Here is a 22126-nt window from a genome sequence, read left to right as displayed (position 1 = left end):
CCTTAACCATGAGGAAATTTGCACAACTAGGATGCTTTGGTACAACTCAGAAGACCCCAACTCAGTCTAGAGCAGGAGCAGGAGATCAGGTGATGGGACGAAGACACTTAGGCCAGCAGAGTCCCTGTGCCCCCTGCTCCTTGTGTTTGCACTTCTATTCCCTGGGGCAGCCCGCTCCCGAGATGCACTGTCCACAGGGAATCCCCACCAATTCCCTGGGCTGGGCTAGCATTCAGCTGGTGCTCAGCATGTGTTTGTGTGCTGAGTGCAGGATAGGGGAGGGCGTGAGGAGAGTCCTGGGGATGTTTTCTGTGGGAGCTGATTTGAGTGAGGAGAGTCCTGGGGATGTTTTCTGTGGGAGCTGATTTGAGTTGGTGTTGTGGATTCTTGTTGGGGAGAGAAAGGGTGGTTTTAAGTGAGACTCAGACTTGGGTAGTATTGGAATCACAAACTGGAAGGAAACTCAGAGACCATCCAGCGTGGTCTCCTGCAAAACAACAAACACTACACCTTTAAGAATGGGGCATTTCAAGCTATAATCTGTCCATCATTCATTCATTCATTCGTCTATTTATTCAGAAACAATGCTACAGTGATGAATAATACCAGTCTTGGCCCTCATGGAGTTTTTCCTTGAAACAGAGGAAAACAGAGAATCAGCAAATCAATAGGTCAACCAGCAGGAGACACCATTAAAGGTTGTGGTGGGCCTGGGAAGCAATGGAGAGCTATATGGGGGTGGTCCGGGGAGGTGTCTGGGAAAGTAATGATTGAGCCAAACCTTCTGGAAGCCATGGGAGGAGCAGTCACACAGCAGCAAAGGCAGAGGTGACTCCCAGGTGCTCCCAGGTAGCAAACCACCGAGTGAGAGTCAACTTCTCTGGAATTTTTCGATCCAGAACATCTCAGGCCTCTAGGTGTGTGGGTGGTTATGGCCCCCAGGCAGACATGGGACTGGGGAAGTCATCAGGCACTTTGGTTTGTTTGAACACGACTGCCCATTAAAATGTAATAATGCAGGCTTTTTCTCCATTTCTCTTAAACTTAGCAAGTTTTTGCTGGCATACAGGGAAGGAAAATCAATCCAGTACAAATATTCCTTACTTGTAATTTTGCAGAAAGACAATGTGCAGAGGAAATGTCCAGTTGCTTCCTCTTCCAAAGGGTCACTGCAGCGGTGTGAACCCATCTCTCATCTGATCACAGCGTTCTCCTGGCCCGAAAGTGGCACTTGGCTGCATTGTCACTTTTGGTAGAAGAATGGAAATACAGTCAATCTCGCCACCAGGCCAATCTATCAAAAGAGAGTACTTTATTGTTGTAAGGTAGTTCAAAGGCGGGTGGAAAAAAATCCCTATAAAAGCAGGCAGGAGTTTATTAAAACCCCCCAGAGTATAAAGGTGCAGATGCAGCAGTTTGGTCCTGGGCGTGGTTCCTGGGCAAATTTCTTTCTGCTCCTACACGGAGAGCTTTCAGTGGATGGAAGCACCGAGCTGACAGAGCGAGCCAAAGTTCTTGGGTGGTGTGAGCAAACCTTGCCCTACACCTCCCAGCAAATGGGACCGCATCCTGGGAGAAGGCTGTGTGTTATGTCTACACAAGGACTGCTTTGATTTTGTGCCATTGCTGGTAGGACAGCCATTACCCAAAAGCTGAGGGTGAGGCTTTCCAACATTGTGTTGGATGGCCTGTGAGTAATGCCGGCCTGATGTGTGTCAGGCAAGGAACAAAGCTGGGGACTCAAGCACCCTGCCTTGAGTGATCCATGCTGGGGGAGCAGGGAACTTTCTCTGGGGAAGGTGGTACCTGGGCTGGTTCACTGTCATCTCTGTTGTTTTACTCCATTACAAACATTTCCTATTGAAAGCTTAGAAAATAAAAATGAAAAAAAAGAACAGAGAGATCACTCAAAATTATGATGCTCCTATAATTTATTATCCAAACTGGGACTTTTTGCAGTGAGAGGGGGTGCTGTGAATAATGACACCAGGAGATGCCAGGCATAAACCAAGGCTGATTGGGGTCAATGGGATATGGGGGCACCTTATTTTTAATGCTGCCCCCAGGGATGACCTTTGCCCTTCTGCAGCCCTGGTAATGGAGGATCAATTCTGCTTCTGCTTGAATTCTTAATAATTTTCCAGCCAAGCGCCATGTTTATGCCATGATCCTTATAAGAGAATATAATCAGCATAGGGAATTTTGAGAAAGAAGTCAAGTGCCTGGGTATATGGGGTATGTGGACCTCCATGCCTGTGCCTCACTGGGGTGACAGCTAGGTAAGTAGCAATATACTAAAATTTTAGGTCTTAGCAGTCAAGCTTATCTCCCACTGAAGGGCTACTGTCAAACACTAACCAGAGGGTGGTTCCCTGATACCTCCTTTCATTGCCTCCATCAGATGACATTTGTACCTATTGATGGTGATGCTGCTGCTGCTGGTGATAATGATGGTGGTGGTGGTGATGATGGTGATGTTGATGATGGTGGTGGTGATGACAACAGTGGTGATGACAGTGATGGTGGTGATGATGGTGGTGATCATGGTGATCATGATGATGACAGTGATGATGAGGATGAGAATGATGATGGTGATAATGAACACTTACATGGAACCACAGGTGGCAGCCCCTGGGCTAAGCCATTTGGCTCCCATAACTGCCCTGTGGATGAGGAACGCAGTTACATCCATTTTACAGATGAGGAAGCTGAGCCCTAAAGAGTGAAGTCCCTTGTCCAGTCTCAAGAGAGACATTTCAGAAAAGCTCATTCTGGGAGTAGCAAGACAGAGGAGTTAAAATAAAAGGTTTCGTTCTTTAGAAGCAGTAAAGAGAACCATAAAAACTTGTTTTAGCTCATTTGGAAATGAAGGTCAGTACGGTCTCCTTCCCTTTTCTTTTCTTTCTTTCTTCCCTTTCTATGTATTTATTTTTAAATATTTGAGCCTCCATTTGACTGACGGTGTGTGAAAAATATTTGTCCCTTTCGAGGTGTGTATTCACCCTGGAAAACTGGCTGTCATCCAAATATGTAGTCAGCTGTCACCGTCAACTAAGGATCCACAGCCCCAAAACAGAACACAGCGAGGTATTGTTCATTTGTTGAAGACCCTTTAACACTCACACTGTTTACTTCACTGCTTTTTCTTTGTTTATTGGACCAAAAAAAAAAAAAAAAAAAAAAAAGCCAGCACAAACACAATGAAAAACAGACAAGACAGATGGAGTGCACTGAGAATTTTCCATAGGTGCTTAGTGTCTTCTGATGGCGGGCAGTGAGAGGAGGTGGAGGAGGAAGGTTCTCTGTGGTCAGCACACAACCGGAGGGCGTTGGAGAAATCGGGTCTGCACCTGGGGATGCAGGACACCTGCTCGGAGTGCCAGGTGGGGCAGGCCATGGGGATTCTTCTGAAACCCTCATGGCCCCTCAGGAAGACACTATGCCAGGTGCCAAGGGTAAAAATGGGAGGGGGGCACTGAAATCCGGAGACCAGAGGAACTTCAATCAGGCAGTTACATGCCATGTCGAATGTGCTGTGATGGGGGTACAGCAGAGACCATTCTGTTTTATTTTCCTTTTCCTGAGCTCACATAAGAGATTCATATGTTTTCCCACCTGCATCCCAGTTAGGTTGGGGGCTAGTGATTAGTCTGGATAATGGACTGTGGACAGCAACCATGTGGCACTTTGGGTCAGGGGCAGTTGACAGCAGCAGTGAGTTCTCGACACTCTCTACCTCTCCCTGTGTCCAGAAGGGAGGCCTCCATCAGCCTGGGTCCCTAACTGATGATGGGGAAAGGGAACCCCACTGAACTTTTTTTGAATATGTAATCCAAGTGAGAAACAGACCTTGATGTGTGAAGCCATCAAGGTTTCAGGATTAGTTTGTTACTCGCCTATCCTGGCTGACACGAAGGAGCAACCAATCACATGTGCTTTGGGGCACCGGGAAAGGGTAGTGGGAGGAGATGGTGGTCAGCAAAGGCATCTTCTGGAGGTAAGGGGGACAACCGAGCTATTACGGAGCTGTCCAGGTGACAGTGGAGGAAGAGCATTCCAGGCAGAGGGAACAGCATGGGGGAAACCCAAAGGCAGGAAACTGTGCATCTCTAAGAACATGCAGAAGGGTCCAAAGTGAAGGGAGTGGAGGAGCAAGTGCAACTTCCAGGTGAAAGGAGCTGCGACCTTGAATATCACACTAAGGGGTTCGGGCTTCATTGCATGTCTCACCTCGGCTTAGGCTACCAGAACACGGCACCGCAGACTGGGCGGCTTCAACACACGTGTATTTCTAGCAGCTCTGGTGGCTAAAGTATAAAATCCAGGTGCCAGACAACCTGGTGCTAGTGACAACCGCCTGGTTTGTAGACAGTCGCCTTCCCCACCATGTCCTCACTTGGTCTCTCTTCCTCCTCTTAGAGGGAAATGATCCTATCAAGAGGCCCCACCCTCATGATACCCCATCTTGTTACCTCTCAGGGGCCCTTCTTCAAATATCATCACTCAGGGGTGGGAGGAGGTCAGGGCTTCAGCACTGGAACTGGGTTCGGGGCACAATTCTACAGCCTCATGTGAACCAGGGAGGTCACCAAGACTGTCTTAGGAGCTGAGTGACAAAAATCACCTTGCATGTTGGTAGATCATGTTAGCCCCACCGTGGCTTGGAGATGGAAAAGAACAAAGCCAGAGGGGGAAAACCCAATTTCCTCCTTCTACCCATCAGTGCATATATTTAATGCTATTTACAGAGGACCTACTATGTGCCCAGCACTGTGTCAGGCACTGAGGAGACAGCAATGAGCAACACTGACCCCCATCTTCAAGGCACTCACAGAGACACACGTGGGGGTGAGGCTAGCCTGTGTTCCTCTCCGTGTGTGAGTGGTACGTTGACAAAATGTTCACACTTTAGGCAATTCATATTCCAAATAGAAGTGGGACAACACATCCAGGGATATTCCCTGGAAAAGGTGGGATGGGATCACTCCACCTCATGCCCAAGAGCCATCCTCCCCAGCGTCTGCCCACGGTGCCAGCTCCCAGATGACGTGTGCCAGGGTCCATGAAGCACTTCCCACTGTGAGCAGATAACATGTTTGGAACATGTAAATTGGTCTATGCTTGTAATAATGTGTTTTAAGAAAAAAATGGACATGACTGACAGGAATCATTGTATCTTCTGGGGTACATTGAATTAAAACATCAAGAGGAAGGTGTCACATCAAAGTTGATTCCAGGAAAACATTTATCAAAATCATAACCAAGGTGTTGCATGAAGGAAAGGTAGTTACGTCACGGTTCTGGGAAGACAGTGCCCAACTAGCTGGAGACGGGAACTGCTGGCCGTGCAGGAGAAGCGCTGGCTCTTGGATCTGTGGTCATCATTTTCTTGCCATGAAATTAGAATAAAAATTCTCTGATCACCAGGTGGTCATATGCTATCACTATTGCTGTTAACTTTTGTTGCCCAGACTGGAGCCACTTTCAAAATTCATCTTGCAGGGTGTCTGAGGGAGATTCCCTACCCTTGGATAACAGGACCAAAAAAAAAAAAAAAAAAAAGAGAGAGAGAGAGAGAGAGAAGACCCAAAGTTGGAAGATGCAGGTTGCCCTGTGAGTGGTGGTTCTCAGACAAGCAGGTAAAAGCAAGTGTGGGAATTCTCTGAGAACTGGGGAGTCGGGTTAGCGGCATTGCGGTCTGCCCTGGGCATGGTTGTCCACGGTGCCTGGGAAGGTCACTGTCTGCTGCAGGGGCCACACTTTCGGTCAACCCCGGCCCCGTGGCCACTGCAGAACCCACCAATGCACCCTGTGCAATGCGGGGCTGTGCACCCTCCCCTGGCTCTCACCTCAGCTGTACCCATGGAAGGTACAGATGTCATCACTTCTCAGTGTTTATTTATGGCTTTTTCCATTGTAAGTGCAGCCAGCTATCAGACCAGACACATTCTGCTTTTTAAAATTGAGCCTGCTTTGTGACTCCGACGTTGAAATGGGATCTAAGGGGAGGGCTCATATCTGCGTTGACACAGAAGTGCCAATTGTGTCTCTTTGATGACAAGATAAAAACGGTTTTCAAAACAGGGGAGAAAGTACATACAAAGCAGAGGTGGGGTCCCCTTGCTGCAGAGGCTCCTGGGGAAGTGGCCACCGAGTCCTGGCCTGCATAAGGTGAAGGGACTTCGTGACCATCTGGCAAAAAGTCTTGACCATCCTCTTCTCAGTGACCTATTTACGATGCCCACTGCACACCTGCACTCCCCATGCACACTCCCTCCCCCCCCCCCGTTCTATTTTTCTCCCTGTATGACTGTACACTCACTTTACCTCTGAATCGTCTCACCTCCCTCTGGCACCCGAGCTCCCCTGGGGCAGGCATCTGTTCCGTTTTGCCCCCGCCTGTACCCCAGTGCCTGGACGAGAGACCTCAACCGGGCGGGGTTTGCCTGCTTCTAGACTCTGCACCCATGAACTCCTGATGGCATGGACTCTTCATGTCTGGCTTAGTTTGCTCAGCACACTGTTTGGTTGTGGATCACTCATTCTCGTTGCTGTTTTAGGCTCCATTCTACAAATATACTGTGTTTATCCATTGCCGCGGTGCTGTGCATTGTGAGGTCTTCCCAGATTGGGGTTAGTACAGATGTGCGGCAGAGAACGTGCCAGTCCTCGGGTGCTGGGATTTAGATCGTTAAGCCTGCTGCTTGGACAAAGGGTTGCACCAGTGCGGGTGGATGAAAGCCCCTGCCCCCCTTTCCCAGTAGGTCCTGCTCAGCTGAGGCACCCCTTTATGTAAGTTAGAAGGTATGTCCACACTTTCAGAGGATACCCATTGCCGAAAATAATGACATGGCAAATGCAAGAGGAGCCACATGCTCGCATTGGGACTGTGCAAGCCCAAAACCAGGGGGTGCACCACTGCACTGTTCATAGACCACCTGCCCTCGGTGGCTTCTTGTGCCCCAAAAGGCCGAGGCAGTTAATTGCAACTGGAGACCTGGCAGCCGATGCCCTCTGCCCTTCGTGTCAAAGGGGAAGGTGGCAGAGGGAGCAATGAAGAGGCCGGTTCTGGGCCCAGTGTGGGGGAGAGCCATGGCCCTCCCTGGAAGGACAAGCTTCTACCAAAACCCTCCCCAGGGAGAGCCTGTCCCCCAGAGGTCACACCCTGGAGCCCCACCACCACCACCACTACCACCATCAGCTTCTGCCACATTCCCTTATTTGGTTTTATTTCCATTTTTAATTCGAGCCAAAATTTCCAAAAACAAGAGCTTTCACCAGCCGTTTCCTGCTTTGACTTCTCTCAAAGCACAAGACGATGGGGCCGCCCCAGCCCTGCATTTCACGGTGGCCACAGCAGGCAGGGCTGAGCATCAGCTGCCGACGGATGCTTTCTATCGATAGTGGGGTAATTTCCCAAACATAAAATTGCTTGATGCCCCTGGCACACGTGCCTGAACCTCATGTGGACTCAATTCTAGGTGTTTGACAGGAGAGGCAGGAACAGGGGCAGAGAGAGAGAGGGAGAGAGAATGACTCGGGAGAGTGAAGGCCGTTAGGGCTGCTGTGTCACTCAGGGGATCTTACGGAGGTGAGACCAGAACCCAGCCCCCGGGGGGCCACGGGAAAGAGCGTCCTGCACCAGAGAAGGCTGCAGGAGGCCCTGCTCGCGGGGGTGCTGTGCGCCAGGACCTCTCCGCACGGGCCAGTTACGGCCGCCCCAGCGCAGAGTGGCATCACCTGTGCATGATTTCACTGTTCTTTCGAGGAGTGTTTTTTTCTGTTCTCTTCTTAACTGGGGGCCTGTGTGCCCATGTTAGGTGCCTGCTCAAGTGACAACTCTGTTGAATGACATGCAATGTGGTTTTTGGCCAAGCTTCTGTATCCCAGGCTGACCCTGTGCCGGGATGTCCCCTGGTTCACACTCCCTGCAAGCTGAAGTGTCCCCACTCTGTCCCAGAGCATTGTCAGGCCCCAGGGGAGGAGGAAAGCCACAGTGGAGCCCCGTCTGCCCACCCAGCCTCCCTTCTTCCTTCCCTCCCATCTTGCCCCTACTCGGTGAGCAAACATCAATGAGCAGGAACCCCCATGAATCTTGGCTGAGAGGGATCCAAATGAATAAAAAGGGAGCTCTGGCCTCTGCCCTCAGAGAGGACACAGACACATGTGTGGTGGGGACCCACCTCTGTGCTATGTCCCTGTCCCCTCCACTCAGTGTGGGGCCAGGGTCCCCTTGCCCCTGTGCAGGGCCCCCAGGCCTTATCAGGAGAGCCCACCCTCCACCCCAAGTCTGCATTGGGCAAACCCTGGAGTGGCTACTCCAGAGCCTGAGAACACCCCTCTGACCATGATGCCTGTTGGTGACCCCAGGCTGGGCAGCTAGAAGGTTCACAAGGAGCTTGCAAGGACCTCATGGCATCTAGCAAGCGGGCCTTCCAGTCCATGTCTCAGTGGACTTTCGACCTTCTTGGTTGATCCCGACAGGACACCTTCCCTCCTGCTGTCAAAGTCCCCAAAAGCACAGGAGGGAAAGAACCAGAGCCTGTGGCCTCTGTTTGTCCTCCCCTGCCGCACACTGCCTCTGCTCTGCCCCAACCCCGGGCTCTGTGCTGCCCGTAGGTGGACGCCCTGTGGGGAATGGTGACCTGGCAGCGTAAAATGGTCCGGATCCCCTTCCCTGGCCCATGTCCCTTCCCGCCGTTGAGATAGGAATAACACCATGGGGATGATACTCCTGCAGCCGTCTAAGGACTGGGACATGATGTGCCCTGCCTTGTTTTAGGGAACTCTCAGAAATGTGAAGAAAGGGTGTCACTGGCCACAGGAGTCTGGTTTTGCTCTGCTTTCAGCACCGGGCAGTGACATTCCAGGTCAGTTGGTATCCTGAGGCTGAGGGACGCTTGGGTGAGGCCTGGTCACTGCTAAGAGTGTGTCCTGGAGTGCCACTCACCTCTCCCCGGGCCTCGGGTCTGTGGTCATCAAAGACGAGGTGTGGACGAGCTTGGGATGTGACACCGTGTGGCCATGGAACCTGTGGGACCAGCTGTCAGTCCTCAAATGTTGTTAGCGTGTTCCCACAGGTCCTCGGGGGCAGAGGGGGCAGGTTGTGGTGCCCATGTGATGGGCCAAGAGGCAGTGCCACACCGGGCTGTGTCAATCCGGTTAGCTCTTTTCAAAAGCATCTGGACAGTATTTATCAAATACTTAAACTCACTTTGCCAATAATTTCCACTTCTAGCAATTTCCCCGATGAATCTAATCAAGCATCTGCCCTTCCCTGGTGGGGGTTTGCTCTGGCTCTGGTCACGCTCGCAGACAGGGGCCCAACACGGCAGGGAGAGGCACAGGGCTCTGCCTGTGTTTGGGGACATGGCCGCAGCGCGCAGCCAGGCACAGAGCACAGAGCAGGTGCCAAGAGTGGGATGACAGACTAGAGGAATCCCCACTGCCCAGCTTCGGAGTGTGAGGTGCGGGGACACGACACGACCTACCCGAGGCCAGCTGGCCCATGAAAGGGGCTGGCTTGGGGCAGTTACACCGTGTCCCTAGGACAGGTGTCAGGGATGCAGAGCCGGCCACCTTACGAAATGCTTTATGGTGACACCCCATTCGCCTCGACGGGGGCTAGGGTGGGAAGGCTATGGCTTTGGGGACAGCATTGCGCTCCGAGACCTCTTCCACTTCCCAGTGGCCACCAGGAACAGCTCTCATTGCGCTAAGGGGCCGCCAGGCTCAGACCCCCACTACGTCCCTCCTGCGTGGACAGACTCGTGTGGGTTCCAGCAGCTCCGAAGCTTAGCAAAGCCAGTTCACCGGAGGCCAGACACTCCCCCTCTTCAGCGTGTCCCCTCCCCCTCCCCCTCCCCCTCCTCCTCCGCCCCAGACACGCGGGGTATGGACGACGTAGATCCCCGCATTTCCGGCGCTGCACAATCGGTTCATTCCTGGGTCCTTACTGTCGGGCCGGCACTCCTCTCGCCCGAGTCGGCTGGCCTACTCCCCTCCCCACGGCGACGCGACGACGGCCGCTGTTTACTCGGAGCCGAGAACGTCAGAGAAGGAGTCCTTGTCTTGAGGGGCTCCCAGCGCCTGACACCCGTGAACCTCCTCAAAGTAGGGGGCTGAGCGCCGATGCCTTCCTGGGGATGCGGGCCCTGTCCTTTCTCTAACGTGCTCACACTCACACACACACTCGCACATTCACACGGGGATACACAACATTCATGCTCACACCCACGCGCTTACACACACTCAGCTGCACTCACAAATTCAAACTCACATACTCTCACACTCACAAGGTGACACACACACTCATGCTCACACATCCCACACACTCACATTACACACCCCACACTCACACACTCATACGGCACACCCACCCACTCACAGTCTCCACAGACACCCACACTCACACATTCACACTACACGTCCACCCTCCACACTGTTACACTCACTTCATACCCACACACAGACACTGCACACCCACCCACCCACATTCTCACACTCATACTACACACACTGTCACACTCACACACCACACACCCACCCCCGCATACACTCTCACATACATACGTACACCCCCCACACTCTCACACTTACACTACACACCCATCCCCCACACTCTCACACACTCACATCACACACACACTCTCACACAGACAACAAAGACTACTGTCTCTCCCTGTGGTGGGTTTTCCCCTAATTCCCTCGAACTTTCCCATTTATTTCCTGTCCTTGGGAAAGGGAATTTCTGAATCCTTCTGGGGTTTCTCATTAAGATCCTGACAAATGGGAGAACAAGGAGGATTCGAAGCCCACCACATCACCAAATATGGATAAAAATGTGCCCTTTCCCCTCCCGGCCCCCCAGCACGACCAGAGCACTACCTACGCCCCAGAGGGCTGTTCCTCAGGCCCGTCTTCCCCCAGCTCCCCACAAACGCTGAAGGGGCCGGGTGGCCACACAGACTTCCCCGTGAAACCCAAGATGCACAGGGATTGCCCTTTCAACACAATGCGGGGCTTTCTTTCGAGCCGGCCTGACCCGTCTGCGCTGCTCCTGCCTTCACCGTGATTGACAGCGCCCCTGGGCCCCCCGGGTGAGGCCTCCACTGGGGCTGTGGCCTTTGCTGGGGTTTAGAGGCCCCCCAACAGATTATCAGGATGGTCCCGTGGGGACCAATCTTTCAGGTTTTCCTGTCACGGATTCCTACCTCCTTCTTGGGACACGGCCGCGGGGCTGAGAGCGGCAGGGCTCGTCCCCCCGTGTGGCCCCCAAGGACTCATCCCCGAGCCGGCTCCTCTCTCCATCAAGCACACATACCACCGCCAGCAGCGTCCCTCATTTTTCATCCCTGGGGCTCCCTGACAGCGGGGGGACAAGGCCGAGAGCCGCGGATGAGGGTGTGGCCTCAGCTCCCCCAACTGGGGCCGTGACTGTCTGTGAAAAACGAGCCCTGCTGTCGGTGGGCATACAACTGTGGCCCTATACTCCCCCTGCAGCTGCTGGCCTTCCTGGACGGGGAGCCCTCTGCCCAGCCGCCCGAGAACGGGGCGGGGTGCACAGCCGTTGGGGGCGCCCCGTGGAGCCCCTGTGAGGGGTCGGGCTGTGTGGCCCAGCTCCCACGTGGGGTCTCCGGGGATACACTCAGCTAGGCCAGGAGGACTCCTCAGTGCCACCCTGCAGATGGGGAAATTGAGACCCGAGGGGCCACTAGCAGGGAGCTGCTGGCCTGGGACTCTGTCTTCAACCCGCAAACCCTGTCTCGTCCAGAGTCCCCAAGAAGCCCTATACTCCCAGGAGATATCTCACAGTGGCAATGAAGAGTGTGAGCGATGCCAGTTGAAAGGCCTAGACTGTGTGCATGGCCTGCAAGTCCCGCTGCGCGTATCTGCTCCTTCACCCTGCTGCCCTGCCCACTGGCCCTCTTGTCTCCCAGCACACACACCTGCCTGCCACCTGCTTCCAGGGCTGCCCATTCCTTCCAGCTAGGTCCCTGTCCACGTGCCACTGAGGGCCCTTCCCATCCACTTGGGCCAAAATCATGGAGCCTACCACCATCACCATCTGCCTTCTTAGTCGCTAATCCTCTTTAGGTCACTTGCTTCTGGCCGGCACTCATGAATGGGCTTGTTTCCTTGCTTAAGGAGTCTTTCTACTACTGGACTGTGAGTTTACAGGTCAGGATTTGCGTAGATTGAGTCCACTCATGTATCTCCAGGCCCTAGAACGGTGCCTGGGATGCTACAGGAGCTCAGTGAGCAGCTGATGAATGAACAGACAGGTAAGGAAGAAAGGAAGGACCCGCGGGGTGTGTGCTCCCGAGCTTTCTGCAGGGACAGCTCCATAATGGCCCTCCTGCTCACGGTGGCTCTCCTTCCCGCCCATCGCCTCCCCACCAACCCCCATCCCCACGCCAGGAACCCACTCCTGCCTCTGAAGCCATTGTGTACGACCTTCCCGACGCCCACCCTCCCAGCTACAGCCCACCGACTCCAGAGAGCCCCTGACTTGAACTGGGCAGAAGAGAAATTGGTACTCCTGCCCTGGAAATTGGAACTGAGATCAAGAAGGTTCATCTCGCTTTGTGCTGCTGGGTACATACTGTTGTGAAAATGTTTCCCAGGAATAGAGGGAATGGGCTGAAGGAGGACGATCAATGAAGGAAAACACAAGCTAGAAAAAAAGCGAAGGGTAATGGGGGGGTGGGAAGACTGAGAAGTCCTACATCCCCCTGGGACCTGGCCCCAGCCCATCCACAGCATTCTTATAAATTCCCCCTGTGTCGCTTAAGCTACAACCAGCTGGCCTGTCTTTCCTGCCAACAAGCACCTAGCTCAGGTGGCAGGATCCTCTTCCACGCAGCCCGTCCTCCTGCCCCTTGCCTTGCACCAGTGTATGGAACAGGACAAGGGTGTCCTGGCAGACTTTCCTGATTTCCATGTGCTCAGGGAAACCCGACTTGCACACATGCTTGTCAGGATGCCCGTGCACTGATCCTATGGGCCCTTTGAGCACCTCTCTCTGCCAGGCACCCAGCTTGTGCTGGAGACATATCGATGAGCAGACAGGCAAACTCTCAGCTCTTGCGGGGTTTGCATCCTGTTGGGAGAGGAGTAACTTCATAAACGCCCCAAAATAAAAACCAGGTAATATTCTGTAAGTATGATGGAGGAACCCAGGGGCAGGAGAGGGATTGCCCTCCTATAAATAGGGCCTTCTGCACTGGTGTCACTGAAAATGTGGAACTTTGAATAAAAGTTCCAAGAAGTGAGGGAAGAATTCAAGTTCCAGGTGGGAGCACTAAGTGCAAAGGCCCTGGGGTAGACCGTGCCCGCTGAGAAACAAAGAGCCAGCCTGCTGGGGTGGGAGGTAGTGAGCAGTGTAGGGGGGAGTGTGGGGGGTCTAGAATGAAAAGAGGGAGCTGGCAGGGGCTGCAGGGGATAATCTGGGGAGGCCATTTGCCAACTGTGTGCATGAATGATTTAGACCTCACAGAATTTGGGGTGTAAAGTCAGAGGAATTTATGGCCACACAGCCACGATGTGGAATGTATGAACAAGCCCAGTGGTTTAAACTAAGTATTGTTGAGAAGCAGTTGCCCTGTGTTACATTCCACTGGCATCCCCAGCAGGTGGGGGTGAGTGCTGATGGTAATGGGGTTTCCCTTAGGGATGATGGAAATGTTCTAGAATCATAGAGGTGACGGATGCACAACACACTGTGAACATATTACGCCATGAAACCGCTCACTCTAGCTCGGTTAACATGGCGACCTCTACGTTAAGTGTATTTTACCACAGTCAGAATAAAAGTGATGGCCTATCTCGGGCCCCTTTGGGACAGTCGCATTGTCCCCTGCCCCTTCGTGCCATCTGTTGGCATATTTACGAATGGGCTTGAACTCTCATCAAGGTTTTCAGGAATTTACCTCAAGGAGAATGTCTAAGAATGGCCCGGTGGGGCTTTTTCCAAGTGTCCTGTTCAGGTGTGCAGGCCAACGGGGAGAATTTACCGACTGCTGGCATCAGGGAAATGCCTCCAAGGTCACCCCAAACGTGTCGGGCACCTGGCTAGATCAATGCCTTGCCCGCATGGAAGCTCCAAGAAGGTGAACTAATAACAATAAATAGCTATTTGGTTACCTTTTACGGACACATTTGGACTGCATTTCAGGCAATTTTATGGGCAAATGCTATTTTGAGCGTTCCCAAATTCCCAAATTGCACGTGAAGCATCTGCAGCATGAACATCTGGAATTTATGCTCGCAGCTCCTTATACATTCTGGGATGTAAATCTGGACCTGTCCCGAGACCCCAGTGTGCTTTACCAATAGGTAAGACAGGCCCACCCCACATTGTCCCCATGTCCACAAGACAAGGGTGCCCATGGAAGCTGAGGCACACTGTGTGGCAGCTGGGGCCACACCAGCTCTAGGGAAGCCATGTCTATCCCTATGGCTGTGGCTGTGCTCTTCCTCTCCCTAATTTTAAGGCTGACCTGTCCTAGGTGGGCATAGGAGGACTCATGCCACCAACTTTCTTGCTCATCCGAAGCTCCCAGCCGGCTGGGCTCAATGTGGGCAGAGTGTTCTCAGCCCTGACAGCTTCCCAGGGACTGCCCATTGCATGAGGGTGCAGAGCAGGCTCGTGGCCAGGACGGCCTGGGCTGACTCCAGCTGACCTGCCCTCATCCTACCTGAACGGAACCCCATCTGTGTCCTTTGTTGAACGTCCCTCTACCACTTAGCACTGTGTCTGGGACATGATACATGTTCTACCATTGGCGCATCAACACTTTTTAATAAATTCTCAAACAACTGAATGAATGAAGAATGTCATCTTGTAGGCACAGTCAGTGGATGTGAGGCCAGAGAAGTAATTTGCCACGGGATGGCCCCTCGACATCCGTCTGTCATCTTCCTTGTGTGTTGGTGTACAGCCTGCAGTCTCACAGCAAAAGTCTGCTGCGTAAGCAACTTTCAAAGCGTGTGCATCACCCTGTCTTCACGCCTGTCGCTTTGAACACACACTTTCTGTGATCACAAGTGTATATGTGTTTTTCTGCTTTTTATGTCAATGTCTTATTATTTACATTTTTTTTCAAGTTTCTATAGGATCTTAAACTAGCTGCTAAATAACCGTATTTTATTGTTTCAGATCCTGATAACCATATTCTTTACTATAGAACAGGTGGCCAGCAAACTGTGGCCTGGGGGCCAAATCCTGCCTGCTGCCTTGTTTTGTAAATAAAGTTTTATTGGAGCATAGTCAACGCTCATTCCCTTACATACTGTCTGTGGCTGCTTGCATGCTGCCGGGGCAGAGTTGAGTGGTTGTGACAGAGACCATATGTATGTGGCCCAAAGACTCAAAATATTTGCCATTTGATCTTTTAAGAAAAATTTCACCAACCCCTATCGTAGGACATTTAGATATTTTCCAGGCAGTTAGATAATCTAGCAGCGAATATCTTTGTACATTTGTCTTTTGACTTTCAATGTAAACTTTCCTTGGTATAAAATCTTAAAAATGGAATTAGTCGAGTACAGAGAATGAACATTTTTTTTTTTTGCAATGGTTTGTATTTCCCTGTATTGACATTCATGTTGCATAAAATTTATTAGGCTATCAAGATTCAGGGAAAGCTCTTGTTTCACGACAATCAGGCTCTGAATGTTAATGTTTAGAATGTCACAGGCTAACATAGGAAGTACAGCAATGATACTTGAGAGCTTCCTTAATTTCATTACTTGGAATATCTAGTGACCAGACTTACGTTTTGGTGGCCTTTTGACTTTCCCAAAAGTCCAATAGGAGTGAAGTTATGGGGAACTTTTTTTTATAAGAGATCCCCGAACACCTTAACTTGCCATGAAAAGTCACTTCTACGGAAGAGGGACAGCTGGGAAGAGAAAAGAGCTCATTTCATTTTTGTGGGGACCAAGATTTCACTGGGAAGCATCCCCTCAGGGTTAATTAAGTCTGTTGATTAACAAGGGGAAGACTAGGGATCCTTGGGTGGCTCAGCAGTTTGGAGTCTGCCTTCAGCGCAGGATGTGATCCTGGAGTCCCGGGATCGAGTCCCGCATCAGGCTTCCTGCATGGAGCTTGCTTCTCCCTCTGCCTGTGTCTCTGCCTATCTCTCTCTCCCTCCCTCTGTCTCTCTCTCTCTCATGAATAAATTAAAAAAAATCTTTTTTTAAAAAAAGCAGAAGACTAACAAGATTAGAGCCTAGGAACCCTCTGCTTTGGAAATGTGGGATTTCCTCCCCAGCCTGTTGATTGTAACCTCCCAGGGAAACTCCAGAAGAAAGTGGCTCTAACCGGACCCCATCCAGCCTCAGATTGGAGCCTTGGTTCCCAGAAGGACTGCTGGTCGACCAGCTGACTGACAGAAGGGCTGCACTGGGATGCTGGCTTTGGTGTGAAATGGCTCCAGGCTGGGGCTGTGTGTGTCTTCTGTGTCCCCGTGGCCTTTCTAGAGCAGATAGACACTTTCTAAGAGGCTGACAATTCCATGGCAGCCAACCAAGAGCCTCCAGGCAGAGTCGAAGCAAAATTTCATGCTTTGTTTGTGCTGTTTCTCAGGTTGACAGGGAAGACATTGTCAGATGTCACTCAGCCCCACGGTTCTCCACCCTGCCGTTACCCTATGCGGTGCCCCACTGCTTTCAGCCTCAGGGAAGGACAAAGGAATTCCCTGGGAGTAAAGTTGTAAAACAGAGTGTCTATCAAAATAGACTAAATTAGGAATCCTTATACTTACAGCTGAAGGCCCTTCCTGATCTACCCTGGGGGATTTCAACCCAGCGGCACATCAGAAACCCCGTGGGAAACTCCCGACATTTACTGGGAGTGTCCTAGCCCCACGTAACAGGGCTGAATTGATCTGGGTGGACTCCATCGCCTACATTTCTTCAGGGCTCCCACAGAGATTCCATGCGCAGCCAGATTTGAGAACCCATTAGAGCAAGAGTCAGATAAGACAGTGGGCGAGAATATAGATGAACCACAACCCACACTTCAGAGGCCAACATCTGGGTGTGGATCCTGATCCAAGCCCTTAGTGGTTGTGTGATCTGAGTGATCTGAGTTTCTGCACTCCTTCAACCTGTTTTGTCATCTGTAGGGTAGAAAGAATGACAGCCAATGTGCCAGGTTGATGTGAAGACTGAGCAAATTGTAAGATAGCCCAGATGTAAACTGTACACCCTCAGTAAGTAGCAGGGTTTGTTTGTTTATTTTCAATATATTACCATTACCTCTTAAGCATTGGCACTTTAGAGGGAACCTAGCCACCGGCTGTCATGGTGTTGTGAAAGCAGGTCCCCAGAATGTTTCTAGAAAGGGTCTTTGAAAACTGCCTTGCTACTTGTTACTTCAAAGATATTTGTGTGCTACCCCATCTTTGATCATCTTTAGGGATAGAAACCTTTATCTTTAGAAGTTGGTTTGAATTCTAGAATAGACAACATATTTCAGAGCCAGTTCTGGTGACTCTTTGAACTCACAAGCAGGGCTTGTGTTCCAAGTGAAGAAATGAAATCAATTTCATAATTGGGTTTTTATAATCCCTGGGTGGATCTCAAAGTCTCAAATGTCAAGGACAAATCTAAGGTTGATGGTAGCTTTGTGGATGAGGATGTCTATCTACTGGTTTGTTCACTTAACAAGTGTCTACCGATCCGTTGAAGAAGGAGACTGAATAGATTAAGTGAAAGATACATAATCAAAAACTACTTGATCTCATTAGGGGCTCTCATAACAATATAAGAGCATCATGAGAGGACTAATAAACAGTCTTATGAAGCCATTGTTGTTTAGGACACCAGCCCTGAGTTAAATAAGCAAAGTTTTAAGCTGAGATTAGAGGTGGTAACTGAATCCTAGTCTTCTCACTGGTAAATTAAGTGGTTAATCCTTAGCGGACAGAGGTAAGTTAGGATGCAAACATGCAGAATAGGTCATCCCAGAGCCAGTGTTAATCACCAGCATCTAACAATCACTGTTTGTGAAATATTATCTTGACTTTGTATCTCAAGCTATTAGTTTCCTTTAAGGCTAAATGAAGCTGGTTGAGGAAGGCAGGGTGGAGAAGCGGCTAAGAGCATGGGCCCTGGGGTCAAATCGGTCCTGCAGTCAGTGTGGCCCATCATGGTCTGGCTGTGTGGTCTGGGCCAAGGCCCTTGAGCTTCATGCTGTGACCAGGGGGAGAATCCCTGGCTTCAGTCCCAGAACTCCATCTACAGCTCTTTCTTTCACAAAATAACTGCCCCTCAGTTTCCGCCTGAAATGAGGTCCCTGAGTTCACCATTTCAAACATATCTGCTTACTACATTTTTAAAAGGCTGAGCAATTGGGTCAGCCATCAGGCTGTTACTCCAGCTGATCATCCTAACACCCACCATGACGGTCAACCCCACTTGTATCTGGGTGCCTGGGTTGTTTGGGACTGTCCTACTAAGCAAAGCCTGTACAACTCCCCCCAGGTCTAGGTGGGAGAGATGTAGCTCCATGGGCATTGAAGTCGAGAGACCTACTTGAGTCCAATTGTGTAAGCTTGGGTGAGCCCACATAAAACTCCCATGTCGTCTTTAATTGTATGGATGTGACAATGTTTGCTCAGCATTGTTGGTACTATTATCAACACACCTGTTGTTCAGAGAAGCAAACAAGCACAGAGGGAGTGAGTAACTTGCTTGAGGCTGACTCTGGAAGGAGGTGGCAGTGGCAGGACTTGAACCCAAGCATCTGCTCCAGAGCCCCGTGCTGAACTGTCTCTCTTAGCAAGACTCAAAGCCTATTTAAAGCTAGTTGAAAACAGGCCATTGGATGCACTTAGGCATAAAAACTTTATATGCCTGAGTAAAATTAGAAGACGTCACAGTTAATTTAGCACATTGGGCCATTACGCTGGATAATTCGAATCAGCGATTCTGTAAGATCTTGTTTGAAATCAGCTGTTGCTATTATTACTAGGGCTAAAAATGAAGAGGAAACCCTTCCTGCCTTGTCTCCTGGCCAAATCAGATGACCGTTTTCTAATACCTGTAATTATTAACTGGAAAATTTGTCCTAATCATTGTGAAAGAAAGTTTCCAAGGAAGATCTTTATCAACAAACATATTGTAGATATGGAGATAAACAGCTCAGTGCACCCCAGATGCTTTGTTTGTTGTTTGTTTTTTAAGAATATGCATGATGTCATTTGTATTTGGACATTTTTGGTGGCTTTGCTCTCTTGCCTTCTGTTTTCCCTATCCAAGGGTCAGCATTTCCTCCATGTGGGAGAGGAAAGAGGAGAATCTGGGGCTGTGAGTAGACCCACTGGAGCAGATTCTACAAGACTAGCTCCTTTAGACCTGAGACCAGCCTCCTGGTGAAGACTCCAGAGCAGTGCCCTATGGGAGGGTCTCCATCCTAGAGCTTTAGGTCAGAGATGCTCTGCCAAGGGGTGCAGTATGCTCCCCACAGACAGCCCTACTCAGAGCATGGATAACCTCTAGAGTAGAGATGTATGTAGAATAGGAAAGAATATTCCATGTCACAATATTATATAATGTTTGGGGGGGGGATGCTTTTTAACACAACTTGGAAGTACAGAGTGACAAAATATTTCTGGTTGGCAGAGATTTTTAGATGGGATTATGATTATTAAGAACTCATTCTTATAGAACTTTGGAGGAATGGGTGTGCAAATCAGTTTTTAAAATGGGACGTGTTTCTCTGTTTCTCAGAAGGGGATACCGTTTGAAATGGTTGAAAAGTGCTTACTTGAAGGATGAAAGACTTAGTTGAAAATAAAAATGGTCACTTTGCATTTATTCAATAATATATGCATTTATTCAAAATATGAGAACATCACAGCTGCTGGGGGCTCGACACTGAGCATGGACTCGTCTGAACTTGAGAAATTACAACTCTAATGGAGGGGTTGGATAAGGTCCTAGGAAGGCATGGCTGGGGTGTTGGCTTGTCCTGGCCAAGGCCCACGGCAACCCACACGGGCATGACTTGCCTTCTCTTTGAGACTGACATTCTCACTGCATGGGGCTGTCAGCATCTAAGTTCTTGAGAAAGATCTCCGCAGCTGATAAGCCCTTTATGGATGGGTTACAGGGCCACTTCTCAGCAATGCCACTCATCGCCTCTTCCTTCTGCTATTGCACAAGTCTGTGCAGCACACCAACTGCTCTCGGTGAGGTGTTGTCTTCCCTTGTGGCACCCCATGCCCCTCCTTCTGGCAGGAAGCATCTATTTAAATCTTCCGCAGATTTAGAGGGAAAAGATCGTATCTCCTGGGCGCTGATGCTTGTGAGACGTTCTCTCCTCAAATGTTTTCTCTGTTATTGTTCCCTGAGACCCCTAGTGGCAAGGGACATGTCCAGGGTCACACACGGTCCCTCTGACCATGATGCCAAGGGTCACACACTCATTGCCCCTGAGACTGAAGGCTGGAGGGGTGGACACTGTGCAAAAACAAACCACATGGAATATGGGCCCAAGGTTGCTAAATTTACTGATGTTTTAAAATATGAAGTGTTTTTTTTATAATGGAAAAGTCTCTCATTTTTTAAAACCCTGAATTTCCCAGAATGTGTAAGCTCAGTTAACACCTACTTGACAAATGTGAACAGAGGGCCAAGCTACAAAAGGGAAAGTCTGCACTCTTCCAAAATGCTGGTGAAATGAAAGATGAAGACAAGGCTGAGGAATGTTCCAGATTCAAGAGGACCAATGAGGCACAATACCGGTGGTGACGTTGAGTCTAGGTTGACGCCTGGATGGGAGGCTGAAAGTTGCCATAAAGTACTGTATTAGGACACATGAGCATTTGCTAAAGCACTGTGACATTGTGCAGGAGAACGTCCTTGCTCCTACAGGACAGTGCTGATGCCTTCAGGGGCAGGATGTGACACATCCCACAGATCACTTCTAAAGAGTTCAGCAAAAGTGAAGAAACAAGCAATGACCATGAAATGACCATGAGAGAGAAAAGGAGCAAAAGCACAGATATGGCTAAATGCTGACATAAGTGAATCCAGGTGGCGAAAATCTGGGAGTCTGTTGTAACATCTGGGCATCTTTCTATGGATGGACCCTAATTCTTTTCAAAATAAAAACTTCAACAGAAACAAAGAGGACAGGAAAGCATAAGGACAGGTGAGTCAAAGCAAGCTCTGCTCTTCCTTATGGGTCCTCAGATGGAGGCTCCCAACAAAATGGCATCTGCCCCTGGAAGGGGCTCAGGTGGTCTGACCATGGAGGATCCACAGTGCCAGGAGCACACTGAGGACAATGAAGCAGGCAGCTCCTGCCCTCGTGGGTTTACGTTCTAGACCCATTCAGATAATGAACACAGGCAAACACAGACCTCCATAAAATGACACCCAGTTAGTGATATAGACAAAGCAAAACAGTACAGCAGTGGGGTGACAAGACACTGTCCTGGAGTATTGCCTGGCCACAGGTGGTCGGGAGCTGAGAAGCAGCCCAGCTATCATAGATGTTGAGAAGAGCCTTCCAGACAATGGGGTTGGCAAGAGGCATGAGAGAGTCCCCACACAGCAGCTGTGTGACATGGGGAGAAGAGAGGCCCACGTGGCCAGGACGGTGGACAGGATGAGGTTTGGGGGCTGTGTGGGTTTTATTCTAATGGTAACTAGAGATCACTAAAGTATATAACCTGCGTCTGACCCTGACCCTCTTTCTGTGTTGTTTGTGGAGCCCTGTGGCTGACGATAACAGTAAGAACAAAACGCCCTTGTATGTCACTTGCCACGTGCCAGGTTATAAGGATGCTACATCTCTCAGCCAGTTGACTCCCCACATCTGCCCAACGAAGAAGGTTGGACTCTTACCCCATTGACACATGAGAAAACCGAGACATCAAAGTAAAATGGGTGCTTGCAGAGAATAGCTCTGCCCCGGGTGGAATGGCCTCCCCTGGGAATATGTGTCCAAGCCCTAATCCCCCTACCTGTGGACGTGGCCTTATTCAGAATAGGGGCTTTGCAGATACCACCAGATGACAGATGATGAGGTCACGGGGCGTAGAGTGGGCCCTGAATCCAACGCCTGGGGCCCTAATAAGGGGGAAAGTATGGATACAGAAACAGACAT

The sequence above is a fragment of the Canis lupus genome, chromosome 5 (assembly GCF_011100685.1).
Source record: "Canis lupus familiaris isolate Mischka breed German Shepherd chromosome 5, alternate assembly UU_Cfam_GSD_1.0, whole genome shotgun sequence".
NCBI lineage: Eukaryota > Metazoa > Chordata > Mammalia > Carnivora > Canidae > Canis > Canis lupus.
This window is presented reverse-complemented; position numbering follows the sequence as displayed.